General features: G+C 37.2%; 1 long non-coding RNA gene across 1 annotated transcript; it reads left to right on the top strand.

Moving 5' to 3' along the window:
• On the top strand, window positions 1–2,999 carry LOC131705140 (uncharacterized). The gene is made up of 5 exons (XR_009310208.1): window positions 1–67; window positions 1,031–1,078; window positions 1,628–1,770; window positions 1,850–1,942; window positions 2,326–2,999. It is a non-coding gene; the product is annotated as an uncharacterized LOC131705140 (long non-coding RNA).
• The last annotated feature ends 4,566 nt before the right edge of the window (window positions 3,000–7,565 follow it).

Consider the following 7,565-nt stretch of genomic DNA (forward strand, 5'->3'; position numbering starts at 1 on the left):
CCAGCCTGACGGAGGCAAGCCCGGGCAAATAAATCTGGACTGGCAAACAACCGAAGTCTTTCAACAGGTAAGGATCGAACTATGAGACTAAGTCTAAGCTAACCTTACTAATTTGATACTTGTAGTCGGATAGACACATTTCATTCATCGTGTTGTGAAACAATTTCGTCTGAATCTGTCACAAATTGGATGGGTGTGCAGCCGTATTATCAACTTTTCTAGCTAAGTAGTCAACGTGGTTGTGCACACGAGTTAGCAAACCTTAGCTAGCATATTACAGGACGGTACCTAACGTACGTTAGCTAACGCTAGTAGCAGATAGCTAGTTTGCTAGCCAACCTGATCTCAGTCACAGCAAAACGTCATCATGGTAAAAATACTGTGTATTGTAGCACTAGTACAACACGCCCATGTACGGAATTAAAATGAAAGGACATAGAATAGTGTTTCTTTTTTCTTTTTTTAACAAACAAATTAATTGGTTTAAAAGCAAACAGATTGGTCGTTCTAAATCAAACAAACAGTCGGTATACATGCAACAATTTGAATATACGTTTTGAAAACATCAAGGTATAAATGCAACAATTGAAAAAAAACGTTTTGAAAACATCACAATTTCATTTCATTGTGGTTAATGCAGCAAAAACGCTGACATACGTTATGTAGGTAACGTTTCAGAGCCTAGTGAAAATGTTACCATGATAACGTTTTGCTGTGAGATCAGGTTGTGCTAGCTTGGGCGTTGAGTAAATCAAACTGACATACCACCACCAACCGCTCTTGTCTCACAGGTGGTGGCTTTTTAAGTGCGAGTATTTCTCAACACACGAGATTGTCCAAACGTAAGCATGAGACAAATGTGCTTCTAAAATGTTATTTTTGGGGTTATGAAATAGAAGATGTAGAGTAGGATGTCAGCTGGCAGCCGTATGATCGCTGTGGAGATGACTTTGGGCATTCGAATGGAGCTATTTAGTTTCCTGTTGCTTTGTCAATTTATTTTAGGCTTATCAAATCATATCATCAACAGGTGAATCCCGTTGCTGTGAACATCCAAGTGTCTGTTTTGCATATGAAGGTATGTTCAAATATTAATTGTAATTGTGTTTTTATTGCATCTTGAAAAAGGCAGTCTCTTTTTTTGTTTTTAAAGCCATAATCTGTAATTGATAAAGCTCTTTTGGTTGTATAGATTAAAGATATACCCCTTGATTCTTGAAAAATTTAAAGGAGTAGTTTACTTATTTTGACATGTGGACCTGTTATCATTTTTCTCTTTATTAGTTGATTCCCTGTGATAGTTGTTTAATATTTATATTATGTTTTAGATAAAAATTGGTGGCCACATTTTACTGGGTCATCATTGCCACTGACCTCCATAGATTTGGAAAATATCTATAAAACACCTTAAAAACACTCCTAACCAAACTAATTTTAAATTGGAATTCCATTCTGAATGCCTTGTCTGCCATACATTTTTTATGAGTTGGTTTAGAGTGTTTGTAAGGAGTTTCACATTTTCAGAATCAGCAGAAGTCATTGACAATGAAGACACAGCAAAATATAGCTGCCAATTCTCACAATAATATAACTAAATATCAAACTGTCTTAATCAACTACAATAAAGGTAAAGGTGAGGAGGAATTCAGGAGGATCACAACTTTCATGGAGAAACTGGACTGCTACATGCCAAGACTGTTGTCTTTATTCAAGAAGAAAGGAGGTGCTGCAGGGGTGAAATTGCAGGGGATCCAGGAAATGCTGTATGGGGTATGCGCTCATGACATCACAGTACAATTATATTTTGTGCCATTTGTAGTAAATAAAATGTAATTCCCTTTTGTGACAGAGCAACACTGTCGAGAAGAGAAGATAAACCGTGATCCGTGGCCTCATCATATACCTCAGTGAGAACGTGGAGGACCTTATCAAAGAATACCAGGTAAAAAAATGTATCTCTCCCTCTTATCTCTATTGCCTTCCCTCCTCTTTCTCCCTTCCTCTTCTCTAGTTTACCCTCCCACTATTCTCTCCTCTCCCCCTCTTCTCTCCCTCTCCCTCTTCTCTCTCCCTCTCCGCTCTTCTCTTTTTCCCTCCTCTCTCCTGTCTTGTTCTCCCTACTTCTTTCTTCCTCCCTGTTCTCTACCCTCTCTTCCTCACCCCCTCTCTTTTTCCCTCCCCATTCATTCTACTCCCTATCTGTCCCCCTTTTTAACTCCCTCTTCTCCCTCCCTACTCTGTCTCCTCCCTCGCTGAATATCATCACATTTTAACTTTGACTACATCCTTGGCTATGTAAATCTAGTTTACAGTCTAACTTCTCAGGATGCAGAGGACGCCAACATCCAAGAGGACCTCACACAACATGTCCTCAAGATCTTTGTGGTCAACAAAGGTGCCACCGATAACGACAATCCAGTGGATGTGGAGATAGCCATTGAAGGAGCCGAGGTCCTATCTGGTATTTCTAGTGTAGCACAAGCATGCACCTTCTTGATGGGCCTTATCTACGCCTTAAACCTAAGCTACCCCAAAGAACTGAAATATACCTTTGAGGTATTCCAGAAAGTCGTCTTGGAACTGAACGTAGAGAAAACCACCTCCAAGGTCCAGTCTCTTAGGAGAAAGTTACTCGCCTAAATGGCAAGCATAAAACCCAAAGGTGGAGCTTTTGTGTTTGGATGATCGATCCTTTGTCAGAATCCAAAATGTTAAAGCTTAACTTTACCACTTGAACTTCTGAGTTTACTTGAATGGACAGCTATTTGTTCAATTTGCAACATGTGAATCTGCTGTTGTTTCTGCCAGAGAAAATGGATTTCAACATGTTAAATGCTCACAGATTGACTTTTTCTCTTTGCCTGTTTTGAATAAGCAAAACCTGATTATGTTTGTGTTCATTTTCAAATGTTACGGTAGACAAACTATTTCTTTAAAGGGATAGTTCACTTTTTTACACCTTATAGTCAGATGGTTCCTTACCCTGAAAGTGGTCAATGGGCCTGGAGAAACTGTAATCCATGGTTCATAGTTGTTTAAATAGCCACTACTAACTTCAGCTAACTTTAGCCACGGCTAACAAAAAAAAAAAAAAAAACATGGGAGTGATGCGGGCAATTAGACAAAGTTCAAAATTGCATAGCCAAATCAACTCAGATGAACTTTCTGACTTGGTTGGTGTAGTTATTTTGAGGTGATTTGGCCACACATATTGAACTTTGTTTAATTCACTCCCATTGTTTTTGTTAGCCGTGGCTAAAGTTAGCTGAAGTTAGTAGTGGCTTAAACAACTCTGAACAATGGATTACAGTTTTTCCAAGCCCATGGACTACTTTCAGAGTAAGGAACCATCAGACTTTAAGGTGTAAAAAAAGTGAACTATCCCTTTAACTACACTGCTGGGCAGCTCTCGCTGCAGAATTGCAACCAGAATTGTACGCCATTTTATATTTCTCAGGGAAAGAAGTGTAATTAAGTGGTTAGGATTGTTAAAAGGAATCGGTTAAATGTCTTTTGCAGTAGAAACATTTTAAATTCTTGAAGTTAACTTTTTTTATGTGAGCTTTAAAATGTACATATGTGCAACTTGTGGTTGATTTTGCAAAGAGTTGCTCCTTGTCAGAATTTCAGAGATCCTGCAGTGGAAAAATGGCTTAACATTGATATTTCCATTTGAACTTGAAGTTTTTTATTTGAAATGTTCACATTTCAGAAAGAAGTCAAATAAAGTGAAGTTTGAATGTTTTTCTGGTGTTTGTTACTTTTATGCATATTCTTATGTATGTTGTTGCCTCACAAAATAGTCATATTTACAAAAGAAAATTGAGGCAACTATTTGCATCAGCTTTTTTAGTAGGATGTACATAAAAAATCACATTATGAACTTAAATAAAATACTTTTCATGGACCTGGTTACCATAAGTAACTAATCAAAAAAATGAAGTAAATCAAACTTACAAATACAGTTCTGGACTAGAAAATTTAAGTAACTCAAACATACAATAGTGACTGGAACTGATACAATGAAGTTGGTTTTACACTAAAAGCTAAGTATAGCATACATAAAACACAGTCTTGTTGGTAATACTTAAAAAGCTTATGCAAATAGTTGCCTCAATTTTTTTAAGTAGAGCAGGCACAATATTTTTTACAGTGTACCCACTGCTACCCGCTGTATACACACTGCTACCCACTGCTATCCACTGCCTCAAGGAGCTTTCAGCAGGGTACTCTTAAGTAGCCCTTAGCCCGCCAACAAGTTTGCAACAATGTAGTACATTTACCCGCTCACATTCCCTGCCCCGTTTCAGTCCAGGTTAAGCCCTCCATCCCCTGAATCCCTTGGAAGTATAAAACAGATTAAATATACTGGGTTCTGAAGTTGCACAGCGGATGAAAGAGATACATTTAACATACAACTAAGAGAGGATAACATAATACTATTGAAAAAAAAACTGGCAGAACCAACCTTTAAATGCCCATTTCATGCCATAAATAGCTTGGTGCACCCGATATTCATGCCAGCATCAGTGACACACTGTCGCTGGAGGTGAAAAGCGCTCAGTGCCTACTGGCGCTGGTGTATAACACCTGTAACATATTAAACCAGCGCTCAGTGCCGCATCGCCGCGGACCAGCAGCCAATTGTAAGCTAGCAAGCCAATATAGAAAGTGTCCCATGACAAGTGTTCGTGTGGTGTTTTAGCTTGCTGAAATCATTTTCTTTAAAACTTTATTTTTATTTTTGATGGCGCACATTGTAAGTGATATTCTGGAAGACGAGACTCCCTTTTCAAAGCGCGTAAAAACAAGCAATCAGCAGCGACAGTGATTCCCGGCAGCTTTTGTCGAAATTCTCTTTTTATATTTATTTTCTGTTAACATTAGTTTATGGATAATCTTGTTTGCTTTTAAACCAATTAAATTGTTACAAAAAAAAAGACTATTCTATAGTCCATTCATTTTAATTCCGTACATGGTCTTGTTGTACTAGTGCTAAAATATACACTCCCTTTTTTCTTTCTATATTTACCCGAAACCTCGCTTAATATAATCTTAGGAAATGACATGTCAGCACTGTACTTGCATCCAGAGCGCGTCTGCCGATGAAAATAAAAATACGGCTAAAAACAAAACAGTATTCGGTTCAACAGAGACAGTTAGTAATTTAAAAACAAATAAGCTAAATGCTATGGGGCGCCGTTTGTGTCATGCACAAATTTGTCCACGAAAGGGCTTTTGTGCACAAAATACATTACAACATGTATTTCGTCCCACAAAACGAAAAACAAATGCATATAATATTGTCCACAAAAGGCAAAAGACAGTTTTTATTTTGTGGACAAAAAGGTAAAAGAGAGTTTTCATTTTGTCGACAAAATGAAATTGAATGCTTTCATTTTGTGCACAAAATACACTTTTTCTTACAATTATCATTTTGTGGGACAAAATGTATATTTTGTGGGGCTAAAACTAATTTTGTGGGACAAAATACACATTATGTGGGACAAAATGCTAATTATGTGCACAAAATACACATTCTGTGGAACGAAATACACATTTTGTAGCACACAGTGCTAATTCTGTCCACAAAATACAATTTTGTGGGATGAAATACACATTTTGTGAGACAAAATGATAATTATGTGCACAAAATACTCATTATGTCGGACAAAATGCGAATTCTGTGCACAAAATACAATTTTGTGGCACAGAATACTCATTCTGTGGGACAAAATGCACTTTTGTGGGTCACATGACTTTCTATTTGTGACGTTACCATGGCGCACTGTCACTTGATAAGTGTTGCCCAATGTGCACACTGCTTTGTGGCGCGCATGCTTTTCTATGGAAATATACGTAATTTTATTCCAGACAAGACAGTAACTATGGCTGACGCTGCTGGTCGTGTGTTCATCGCCGGGTCTTCAGTACAGCGTCTTGTTGATGGGGTCAGCAGCCTAACAAGACTCGTTCAATCGTTAGTTGAGCCTCGAACTAGCGGTGTACAACAACCTGCTGTACAGCATGCCATTGCGAGTCCACTGGTACAAGTTGAACAGTTTGATGATAGGCAGCGGCCCAGCAGTGAATCACCTCTGCCACGGGTAAGTCGGATGAACGTTAGTTTTTTTTTTTTTTTTTTTTTAAAGTCTCTCTCTCCCCCCCCCCCCCCCCCCCCCCCCCCGTTTTGTCCGACTTTTCTCCTTCTCTTACAAATTCAATTGATGATTATTGGGTCATTAGTGTCTCAACGACAATGCAGAAATGTGTCATTTCTGTGCTGTTATGTTTCACATCGTGTTTTTTTTTTTTTTCAAAATGTAACCTTGCTGTATCTTGCATGACACAATTTTGTTGTTTATATCCCATTTAAAAAAATCTTCTTCTGAATAGTTGAGTTATATAGTTTACATTAAATAAATACATATAAACACGACACACTTTGATTAGCGTTCCCACAGTTCATACATCAGTAGATAGACAAACGCATTTGAATCACGTTTAAAATGGAAATATATAATAAGATTTCACCTAATTTAACTCCTGCCACAGTTCACACATTTCTCCATTTTAATCTAGAAACAAAAACACATTTTTGGTGCTGTCAGGTCATTTTAAAAGACGACTAGGTAACCACGGGGAAATCATAAACTCTGGAAGTTAGGGCTGCTAGTAAAACTTTGCTGTAAAGCGCGTTTGTTTCAGCATATGTGCAGATGTTGACAAATGCTGCTATCACGTTGTTTCAAGTGGGAATTTTAAATGGCAATTTTACAAAAAAAAAGGTCTTGTGCATAAACATGTCTTGTGCATATATATATATCCTTTTTTTAACCGCTTAAATGATACATTTGTTGTGTTTTATTTGATTTAGATGCAGATTGGAGAACGACCTGAGCTCAATTTCTCACCTGAACCTGATGTAAGTCATTTACAAGTGTTACTTTATGTCTCAGCTGGTTTCCATTGATAAGCCACTGTCAGCTTCTCTGTTGTGCAGGTCATAATATTTTGGTCCTCGATATTAAAGATGTGGAAAGCTGTATCAGTTCGTATATTTTTTACATTGACTACTGTGTATTACAACTACTGTAGTAATGTTATAGTGTATTACAAAGAATCAAATATAATTTACATAATTAATCTTTGAGGGATTATAAATCAGATGTATTAATTTAATAGTGCACAGACAATATAAAAAAAGAACTGTCATTTGTTGGCCTGGCTTATTTATAATAGTCATTAGTTTAAGAGTTGTAAAGGTGTGTGTGTAAAGAATAGATGGATGGATAGGTACTTATGTATTATCAATTATTTTTATTTTCCCAAATTCTCCCTAGGATGCTGATGACCTGGTTTCATCTATTGAAGACTTGCTCGCTCTTCATGTCAACATTGTTGATATAGCATGTCACCTAAACATAAGCCCTTAGCACAGTGTATCGAATAATTCATTATTATTATTATTATTATTTATTTCTTAGCAGACGCCCTTATCCAGGGCGACTTACAATTGTTACAAGATATCACATTATTTTTACATACAATTGCCCATTTATACA

This window comes from Acipenser ruthenus, chromosome 2 (genome assembly GCF_902713425.1).
Source record: "Acipenser ruthenus chromosome 2, fAciRut3.2 maternal haplotype, whole genome shotgun sequence".
Lineage (NCBI taxonomy): Eukaryota > Metazoa > Chordata > Actinopteri > Acipenseriformes > Acipenseridae > Acipenser > Acipenser ruthenus.